The sequence below is a fragment of the Oncorhynchus tshawytscha genome, unplaced genomic scaffold, assembly GCF_018296145.1.
Source record: "Oncorhynchus tshawytscha isolate Ot180627B unplaced genomic scaffold, Otsh_v2.0 Un_contig_13092_pilon_pilon, whole genome shotgun sequence".
Taxonomy (NCBI): Eukaryota; Metazoa; Chordata; class Actinopteri; order Salmoniformes; family Salmonidae; genus Oncorhynchus; species Oncorhynchus tshawytscha.
Genome location: NW_024608449.1, coordinates 27,501 through 37,500, shown reverse-complemented (window position 1 = coordinate 37,500; position 10,000 = coordinate 27,501). Strand labels below are relative to the sequence as shown.

Genomic DNA, 10,000 nt, shown 5'->3' with positions numbered 1-10,000 from the left:
TACTTCAGTCAGGATGGATTTAAGCTTTCCATCAGCTGCCAAGTATGGCCTACATGTAATTATAATAAAAATAAACCACTAGTAAAAACCAGTTTACCTAAACCTGGCTAGCACTGTGAATCTCACTAATAACTCACTGTACGGCTGATGTGGAGGACGTGGGTGGAAGGACCACAACAAACCTTCTTTCCATAATGTTCATTATACACAAACATACACGTCTGAGGACTGACTAGCTCCAGAACAAGCTGGGTTCTATTCCGGGGCCAAGCATCACATCAAATGAAACCAACATGTCAATTACATAGAACATCATTGTGGTGCTGACTGGTGATTGGCCCACACTACTGCTAATCACACTGCCAATCACTGTAGGCAGGACATAAAATCAACAGAATACAGGATCAACTACCACACTGGAGACAGAGAGAGAGAATCTATGTGCATGTGAACCTGTGGCACAGTCTGGTGTGGGGGGGGGCGTGGCTGCACTCAGCTGGGGGAGGTTCAGAGTTAAAGATGACCTCACTGTCCAGGAAACTCAATCGAATGAAAACCCTCAGAACCCCTGTGTGTGTGTGTGTGTGTGTGTGTGTGTGTATGTGTATGTGTATGTGTGTGTGTGTGTGTGTGTATGTGTGTATGTGTATGTGTGTGTGTGTGTGTATGTGTATGTAAAACATAAGACCTCTCTACAGTCCAACAACCCCAACATTATTATAATAACAACTCTGACAATCACACACCACCAGCTACAAGGCACTACAGAAACCACCGCTCACACACTGACCCAGAACTGCTGATTTAGAATCAGTTTCCTCTGGCCAAGTCATCAGCAATATCATCAGGAACTCAACCACCGCTGGCCCTGGAACAGTTGTTAGATGAATAAAGTAACCACAGGCTGTAAGTACAGACAGGAGCACTTAGTTGTGAACGTTAAGCTATTCTTGTCCATTTGCTGTGCCACAGTGAGACATAGCCAGCTGTCTCATTGCTATTCTGGTTCCAATTAGCCAGCTAGAGCTAAGCTATTCTGGTTCATAGAAGTTAGCCAGCTAGAGCTAAGCTATTCTGGTTCATAGAAGTTAGCCCGCTAGAGCTATGTTATTCTGGTTCCTAGAAGTTAGCCAGCTAGAGCTAAGTTATTCTGGTTCATAGAAGTTAGCCAGCTAGAGCTAAACTAGTCTGGTTCCTAGAAGTTAGCCCGCTAGAGCTATGTTATTCTGGTTCCTAGAAGTTAGCCAGCTAGAGCTAAGTTATTCTGGTTCATAGAAGTTAGCCAGCTAGAGCTATGTTATTCTGGTTCATAGAAGTTAGCCAGCTAGAGCTATGTTATTCTGGTTCATAGAAGTTAGCCAGCTGAGCTAAACTAGTCTGGTTCATAGAAAGCCAGCTAGAGCTATGTTATTCTGGTTCATAGAAGTTAGCCAGCTAGAGCTAAACTAGTCTGGTTCATAGAAGTTAGCCAGCTAGAGCTAAGCTAGTCTGGTTCATAGAAGTTAGCCAGCTAGAGCTAAGCTAGTCTGGTTCATAGAAGTTAGCCAGCTAGAGCTATGTTATTCTGGTTCATAGAAGTTAGCCCGCTAGAGCTAAACTAGTCTGGTTCCTAGAAGTTAGCCAGCTAGAGCTATGTTATTCTGGTTCATAGAAGTTAGCCAGCTAGAGCTATGTTATTCTGGTTCATAGAAGTTAGCCAGCTAGAGCTAAACTAGTCTGGTTCATAGAAGTTAGCCAGCTAGAGCTATGTTATTCTGGTTCATAGAACTTAGCCAGCTGAGCTAAACTAGTCTGGTTCCTAGAGTTTAGCCAGCTAGAGCTATGTTATTCTGGTTCATAGAAGTTAGCCAGCTAGAGCTATGTTATTCTGGTTCATAGAAGTTAGCCAGCTAGAGCTAAACTAGTCTGGTTCATAGAAGTTAGCCAGCTAGAGCTAAACTAGTCTGGTTCTAGAAGTTAGCCAGCTAGAGCTAAACTAGTCTGGTTCTAGTTAGCCAGCTAGAGCTATGTTATTCTGGTTCATAGAAGTTAGCCAGCTAGAGCTATGTTATTCTGGTTCATAGAAGTTAGCCAGCTAGAGCTAAACTAGTCTGGTTCCTAGAAGTTAGCCAGCTAGAGCTAAACTAGTCTGGTTCCTAGAAGTTAGCCAGCTAGAGCTATGTTATTCTGGTTCATAGAAGTTAGCCAGCTAGAGCTATGTTATTCTGGTTCATAGAAGTTAGCCAGCTAGAGCTAAACTAGTCTGGTTCATAACCTGTGTGTGTGTGTGTGCTCACGTGCGTTGTACGCGTGTGTGTGTGTGTGTGCTGTGTGTGTGTGTGTGTGTGTGTGTGTGTGCGCAGTGTGCGTTGTACGCGTGTGTGTCTCACCTGAAAGCGTGGCAGGTCAGGGGTTTGAAGTCATTGGGGAGCAGCCGCACCAGTCTACGATGTGTTTGTACTGACACTTACAGCCCAGCTTCCTGTTCCAGTTGGTGATACGTAGGTTGTTGTCCACCATACTCTCACAGTGAGCACTGTTCTCTAGCACTGTGTGGAAGAACGACTGGAAAGAGAGGGGGATATGTTAGATAGTCAGTAGTGTGCAGTTTGTGCTGATTGCATAGTGTGTGTGTGCAACAGATGTGTGTGCATGTGTGTGTGTGTGTGTGTTACCTCGGCAGGCAGCAGTGTGTACGTGTGTGTGTGTTACCTCGGCAGGCAGCAGTGTGTATGTGTGTGTGTGTGTGTGTGTGTGTTACCTCGGCAGGCAGCAGTGTGTGTGTATGTGTGTTTACCTCGGCAGGCAGCAGTGTGTATGTGTGTGTGTGTGTGTGTGTGTTACCTCGGCAGGCAGCAGTGTGTATGTGTGTGTGTGTGTGTTACCTCGGCAGGCAGCAGTGTGTATGTGTGTGTGTGTGTGTTACCTCGGCAGGCAGCAGTGTGTATGTGTGTGTGTGTTACCTGGCAGCAGTGTGTGTGTGTGTGTGTGTTACAGGCAGGCAGCAGTGTGTGTGTGTGTTGGTGACCTCGTGTGTATGTGTGTGTGTGTTACCTCGGCAGGCAGCAGTGTGTATGTGTGTGTGTGTGTGTTACCTCGGCAGGCAGCAGTGTGTATGTGTGTGTGTGTTACCTCGGCAGGCAGCAGTGTGTATGTGTGTGTGTGTGTGTGTGTTACCTCGGCAGGCAGCAGTGTGTGTGTGTGTGTTACCTCGGCAGGCAGCAGTGTGTGTGTTACCTCGGCAGGCAGCAGTGTGTGTGTGTGTGTGTGTGTGTGTGTGTGTTACCTCGGCAGGCAGCAGTGTGTGTGTGTGTATGTGTGTGTGTGTGTGTGTGTTACCTCGGCAGGCAGCGGTGTGTATGTGTGTGTGTGTGTTACCTCGGCAGGCAGCAGTGTGTGTGTGTGTGTGTGTGTGTTACCTCGGCAGGCAGCAGTGTGTGTGTGTGTGTGTGTGTGTGTGTGTGTTACCTCGGCAGGCAGCAGTGTGTGTGTGTGTGTGTGTGTTACCTCGGCAGGCAGCAGTGTGTATGTGTGTGTGTGTGTGTTACCTCGGCAGGCAGCAGTGTGTATGTGTGTGTGTGTGTGTGTGTGTGTTACCTCGGCAGGCAGCAGTGTGTATGTGTGTGTGTGTGTGTTACCTCGGCAGGCAGCAGTGTGTGTGTGTGTGTGTGTGTGTGTGTGTGTGTGTGTGTGTTACCTCGGCAGGCAGCAGTGTGTGTGTGTGTGTGTGTGTGTGTGTTACCTCGGCAGGCAGCAGTGTGTATGTGTGTGTGTGTGTGTTACCTCGGCAGGCAGCAGTGTGTATGTGTGTGTGTGTGTGTGTGTGTGTGTTGTGTTACTCGGCAGGCAGCAGTGTGTATGTGTGTGTGTGTGTGTTACCTCGGCAGCAGTGTGTATGTGTGTGTGTGTGTGTGTGTGTGTGTGTTACCTCGGCAGACAGCAGTGTGTATGTGTGTGTGTGTGTGTGGCAGACAGCAGTGTGTATGTGTGTGTGTGTGTGTGTGTGTTACCTCGGCAGGCAGCAGTGTGTATGCGTAGAAGCGCTTCATGCTGACGACCAGCTCATCTTCAGAGTTGATGATGTAATCCACAAACATGCGGTTCAGAAGGAACCAATCGGAACCTCCGTCCACCGCAATGCCTTCTGGGATCTTGCGGTCGCCTAGGCGCCACATGTGTGTGTCACACTCGAAGAAGAGCCGGTCCAGACCCTGCTTACGGATGAACCTGGAAAGGACACACACACACACACGAGATGAACACAAACAAACACACACACAGATGAACACACACACAAACACACACACAGATGAACACACACATACACACACAAACGTAGATGAACACACACACAGATGAACACACACACACACACAGATGAACACATGAACACACACACACACACAAACGTAGATGAACACACACAGATGAACACACACACACACACACACATACACACACAAACGTAGATGAACACACACACAAACACACACACAGATGAACACACACACAACACACACAAACGTAGATGAACACACACACAGATGAACATGTGTCTCACCGTGTGTTGTCTCTGCCGTGGGATTTGATGAAGTTCATGTCCCGGTACTTTGTCAGGAAGCCCACCAGCTGCTCATTGGTCCTGGTGAGGGCAGACAACTGTCAATCAGTCACATGGCCAATCAACACGAGGGAGCACACACAGGCCAAAATTCCAAATCAACCGCTTGGACGCTAACCAGGCACTGTAGGTATGAAAGGGTTTATCTCGGCCCCATGCTCTCGGCTGGAGTCCGAATATTTGAGCATCCTTTCTAAACAAAATGCATTTTGGGGGTTTTCTAATGCGGATACAATGTTGTTTGGTTTATTGTTTGAACAGTCGCTGAGATTGTATTTGGCTATTAATGCAAAATAGGCTGTTTATTTAATGCCAAGCTAAACCAAGACGGCAATCTTGAAATTGAAGTGATTTGAAAGTTGATTAGCTTCCCACAGCCCATGTAAAAAAAAAAAAAAAAATAAGATTTATAATTAATTAATATCCTCTGGCAAATAATATTTCATTTTTTGGTAGTTGGTAGTTACAGTCTTGTCTCATCGCTGCAACTCCCACAGACTCAGGAGAGGTGAATCCTCTGAAACACGACCCTGTCAAGCTGCACTGCTTCTTGACACACTGCTCACTTAACCCAGAAGCCAGCCACACCAAAGCCACACCAATGTGTAGGAGGTAACACTGTCCAGCTGGTGACAGAAGCCAGCCACACCAATGTGTACACTGTCCAGCTGGTGACAAAGCCAGCCACACCAAAGCCACACCAATGTGTAGGAGGTAACACTGTCCAGCTGGTGACAGAAGCCAGCCACACCAAAGCCACACCAATGTGTAGGAGGTAACACTGTCCAGCTGGTGACAGAAGCCAGCCACACCAAAGCCACACCAATGTGTAGGAGGTAACACTGTCCAGCTGGTGACAGAAGCCAGCCACACCAAAGCCACACCAATGTGTAGGAGGTAACACTGTCCAGCTGGTGACTGAAGCCAGCCACACCAAAGCCACACCAATGTGTAGGAGGTAACACTGTCCAGCTGGTGACAGAAGCCAGCCACACCAAAGCCACACCAATGTGTAGGAGGTAACACTGTCCAGCTGGTGACTGAAGCCAGCCACACCAAAGCCACACCAATGTGTAGGAGGTAACACTGTCCAGCTGGTGACAGAAGCCAGCCACACCAATGTGTAGGAGGTAACACTGTCCAGCTGGTGACTGAAGCCAGCCACACCAATGTGTAGGAGGTAACACTGTCCAGCTGGTGACAGAAGCCAGCCACACCAATGTGTAGGAGGTAACACTGTCCAGCTGGTGACTGAAGCCAGCCACACCAATGTGTAGGAGGTAACACTGTCCAGCTGGTGACAGAAGCCAGCCACACCAAAGCCACACCAATGTGTAGGAGGTAACACTGTCCAGCTGGTGACAGAAGCCAGCCACACCAAAGCCACACCAATGTGTAGGAGGTAACACTGTCCAGCTGGTGACTGAAGTCAGCTTGCAGGCACCCAGGCCAACCACATGGAGTCACTAGAGCGAGATAGGACAAGGAAATCCCAGCCGGCCAAACCCTCTCCTAACCCGGATGACGGTGGGCCAATTGTGCGCCACCTTATGGTTCTCCCAGTCACATGCCGGCTGTGACACAGCCTGGGATCGAACCCGGGTCTGTAGTGACGCCTCAAGCACGGCGAGGAGTGCCTTAGACCGCTGCGCCACTCGCGAGGCTCCCCGACAAATATTCTTCTACTTAACCGGTGTAACCTACAACGTTATCCCAGATGAATATGCTGCTTCAATGCATTCACTCCCATGTTGGTGTCAGAGAAAAAGTAGGAATCTCACAGCTGTTTTTACCAATAGCCTGGAATCACCAGTTATTAGTGGGGGAGGGGCTATAATGTTGTTTGGTTTATTGCTTAAATAGTCGCTGAGATTATATATTTTTTTTTATACCACACTATAGTTTATATACAAGGACCAAAGAGTTTGGCCTGATTCGCGTTCTCATTTTTGCAGTGGAATTTTTTTTTTCTTCGATTCTGGTATCGTCCCAGCACCTAACACACACACACACACACACACACACACACACACACACACACACACACACACACACACACACCCAACAGCCCCCCGTCCCCAACTCCCCCCAAAACACACGCTTAACAGCACTCAATCCTCTACTCCCATCTGAACAGAACATGAGTCCCAAACTCTCAAAGCAATTACACTTTCCTAATACCTCTTTAATTAGCTTGCTAATTAACACTCACATTAGCCAAGTATTACAGTACCTTATCAAGGCTGGAGCACAATGCTAACACACTAGGCAGAGACAGCCAATAAGGATACGGTTACACACACGCACGCACGCGCACGCGCACACACACCAGATGTGAATCTGAAGTTGACGCAGACAGAATTAGTTAGATGTATGGCATGGTGAATGAGAGATTAAAGAGAGAGAGAGAAAAGTGAGAGAAACTCCAATTGAAGAACAGACAGACAGATGAACACACACAGCCATCTGTCCTATTGAATTTTCCTATGCTGAAAAGCAGTAGAGGTGAAGCCACAATGTCACTGCATCCAAACCTGTGTGTGTGTGTGTGTGTGTGTGTACGTGCGTGTGTCTGTACATGTGTGTGTGTGTGTGTGTGTCTGTACGGATGAATGTGTGTCCTCCCTTCCCCTCCTCCTTTTCCTTCCTCCCTTTTCTTCCTCCCCTACTCCCTTTCCCCCTTCCCCTCCTCCCTTTCCTTCCTCTCCTCCTCCCTTTTCCTCCTCTCCTCCTCCCTTTCCTTCCTCTCCTCCTCCCTTTTCCTCCTCTCCTCCTCCCTTCCCCTCCTCCCTTTCCTTCCTCTCCTCCTCCCTTTTCCTCCTCTCCTCCTCCCTTTCCCTCCTCTCCTCCTCCCTCTATCCCAGTCTGTCCCCTCTGTCTCTGCTAGCTGCTGTGCCCTTCAGTCTAGTGATGTTTAGGATCACATACAAACAAACATACATACATACATACATACAGACAGACAGACAGACGCACACACACACATATTCACACATACAGACACACGCACGCACACACACACACACACACATTATGAGAAGTGTGTGGTGTGTGTCCATGTGTGTGTCCGTGTGTGCGCCACACTCATCGATCACACACACAAACGCAGCACGCTGGGATCCGTGTCAACTCTGATGTCATCACTGGGTATTGACGGGGAATGGATTTTGTCCAGTGGGCCGCAGGGCTCATGGGATTGGTTCACTTCAATAAGAGATCCAGTTGGAAGTAGAGAGAACTTAGTGACTCAGGACCTTCTGTCAGACCAACTTCCGCCATTATGTGGAATTCTGTGTGTGTGTGTGTTTGTGGGCCCTATTCCCTATGTAGCACACTACTTTTGACCAGAGCCCTATGAGCCCTATTCCCTATATAGTACACTACTTTTGACCAGAGCCCTATGGGCCCTATTCCCTATATAGTGCACTACTTTAGACTGGAGACCTATGAGCCCTATTCCCTATATAGTACACTACTTTTGACCAGAGCACTCCATGCCCACCTGATAGGGTAGTCGGCTGCACTGAGGTTGATGAAGAAGTCCCAATTCCAGTCGGCCATCTTGAGAAGGTCGTCCATGCTACGCAGGTACATGGTGAGCAAGCTCGCCCCGCCCCAAATGGTGGACATCCTCCAGGAAGTAACATGGACGTTGGAGTACTGGCTCGCTAGAGCCCCCACCTGTCTGTGGAGGTAGTTAGAACGCTGGGGAAGGGAAGAAAGGTAGTGGGGAAATTAATAGAGGTCTGCATGTTTACCTGGTCTACAGGTTTACCTGGTCTGCAGGTTTACCTGGTCTGCAGGTTTACCTGGTCTACAGGTTTACCTGGTCTACAGGTTTACCTGGTCTGCAGGTTTACCTGGTCTGCAGGGTTACCTGGTCTACAGGTTTACCTGGTCTACAGGTTTACCTGGTCTGCAGGTTTACCTGGTCTGCAGGTTTACCTGGTCTGCAGGGTTACCTGGTCTGCAGGTTTACCTGGTCTGCAGGTTTACCTGGTCTGCAGGGTTACCTGGTCTACAGGTTTACCTGGTCTGCATGTGTACCTGGTCTGCATGTTTACCTGGTCTGCATGTGTACCTGGTCTGCATGTTTACCTGGTCTGCATGTGTACCTGGTCTGCATGTGTACCTGGTCTACAGGTTTACCTGGTCTGCAGGTTTACCTGGTCTGCAGGTTTACCTGGTCTACAGGTTTACCTGGTCTGCATGTGTACCTGGTCTGCATGTTTACCTGGTCTGCATGTTTACCTGGTCTGCATGTGTACCTGGTCTGCATGTTTACCTGGTCTACAGGTTTACCTGGTCTGCATGTTTACCTGGTCTACAGGTTTACCTGGTCTGCATGTTTACCTGGTCTACAGGTTTACCTGGTCTACATGTTTACCTGGTCTACAGGTTTACCTGGTCTACATGTTTACCTGGTCTGCATGTTTACCTGGTCTACAGGTTTACCTGGTCTACATGTGTACCTGGTCTACAGGTTTACCTGGTCTACATGTTTCCCTGGTCTACAGGTTTACCTGGTCTACATGTTTACCTGGTGTGCATGTTTACCTGATCTGCATGTTTACCTGGTCTGCATGTTTACCTGATCTGCATGTTTACCTGGTCTGCATGTTTACCTGATCTGCATGTGTACCTGATCTGCATGTTTACCTGATCTGCATGTTTACCTGGTCTGCAGGTTTACCTGGTCTGCATGTGTACCTGATCTGCATGTTTACCTGGTGTGCATGTTTACCTGGTCTGCATGTGTACCTGATCTGCATGTTTACCTGGTCTGCACGTGTACCTGGTCTACATGTTTACCTGGTCTGCAGGTTTACCTGGTCTGCACGTGTACCTGGTCTACATGTTTACCTGGTCTGCAGGTTTACCTGGTCTGCACGTGTACCTGGTCTACATGTTTACCTGGTCTACAGGTTTACCTGGTCTGCATGTGTACCTGATCTGCATGTTTACCTGGTGTGCATGTTTACCTGGTCTGCATGTGTACCTGATCTGCATGTTTACCTGGTCTGCACGTGTACCTGGTCTACATGTTTACCTGGTCTGCAGGTTTACCTGGTCTGCATGTTTACCTGGTCTGCAGGTTTACCTGGTCTGCATGTTTACCTGGTCTGCATGTTTACCTGGTCTGCATGTTTACCTGGTCTGCATGTTTACCTGGTCTGCATGTGTACCTGATCTACAGGTTTACCTGGTCTGCATGTTTACCTGGTCTACAGGTTTACCTGGTCTACATGTACAGTGCATTCGGAAAGTATTCAGACCCCTTGACTTTTTCCTAGTATATACCTGGTCTACAGGTATATAGTAGTAGTGTGAGGTATGGTAGATGGTCGTACCTGGTCTACAGGTATATAGTAGTAGTGTGAGGTATGGTAGATGGTCGTA

At 48.2% G+C, this 10,000-nt stretch overlaps 1 pseudogene; it reads right to left on the bottom strand.

The window, feature by feature from the left end:
- LOC121838731 overlaps window positions 1–10,000 on the bottom strand; it is a 60,981-nt pseudogene that overhangs the window by 25,003 nt on the left and 25,978 nt on the right.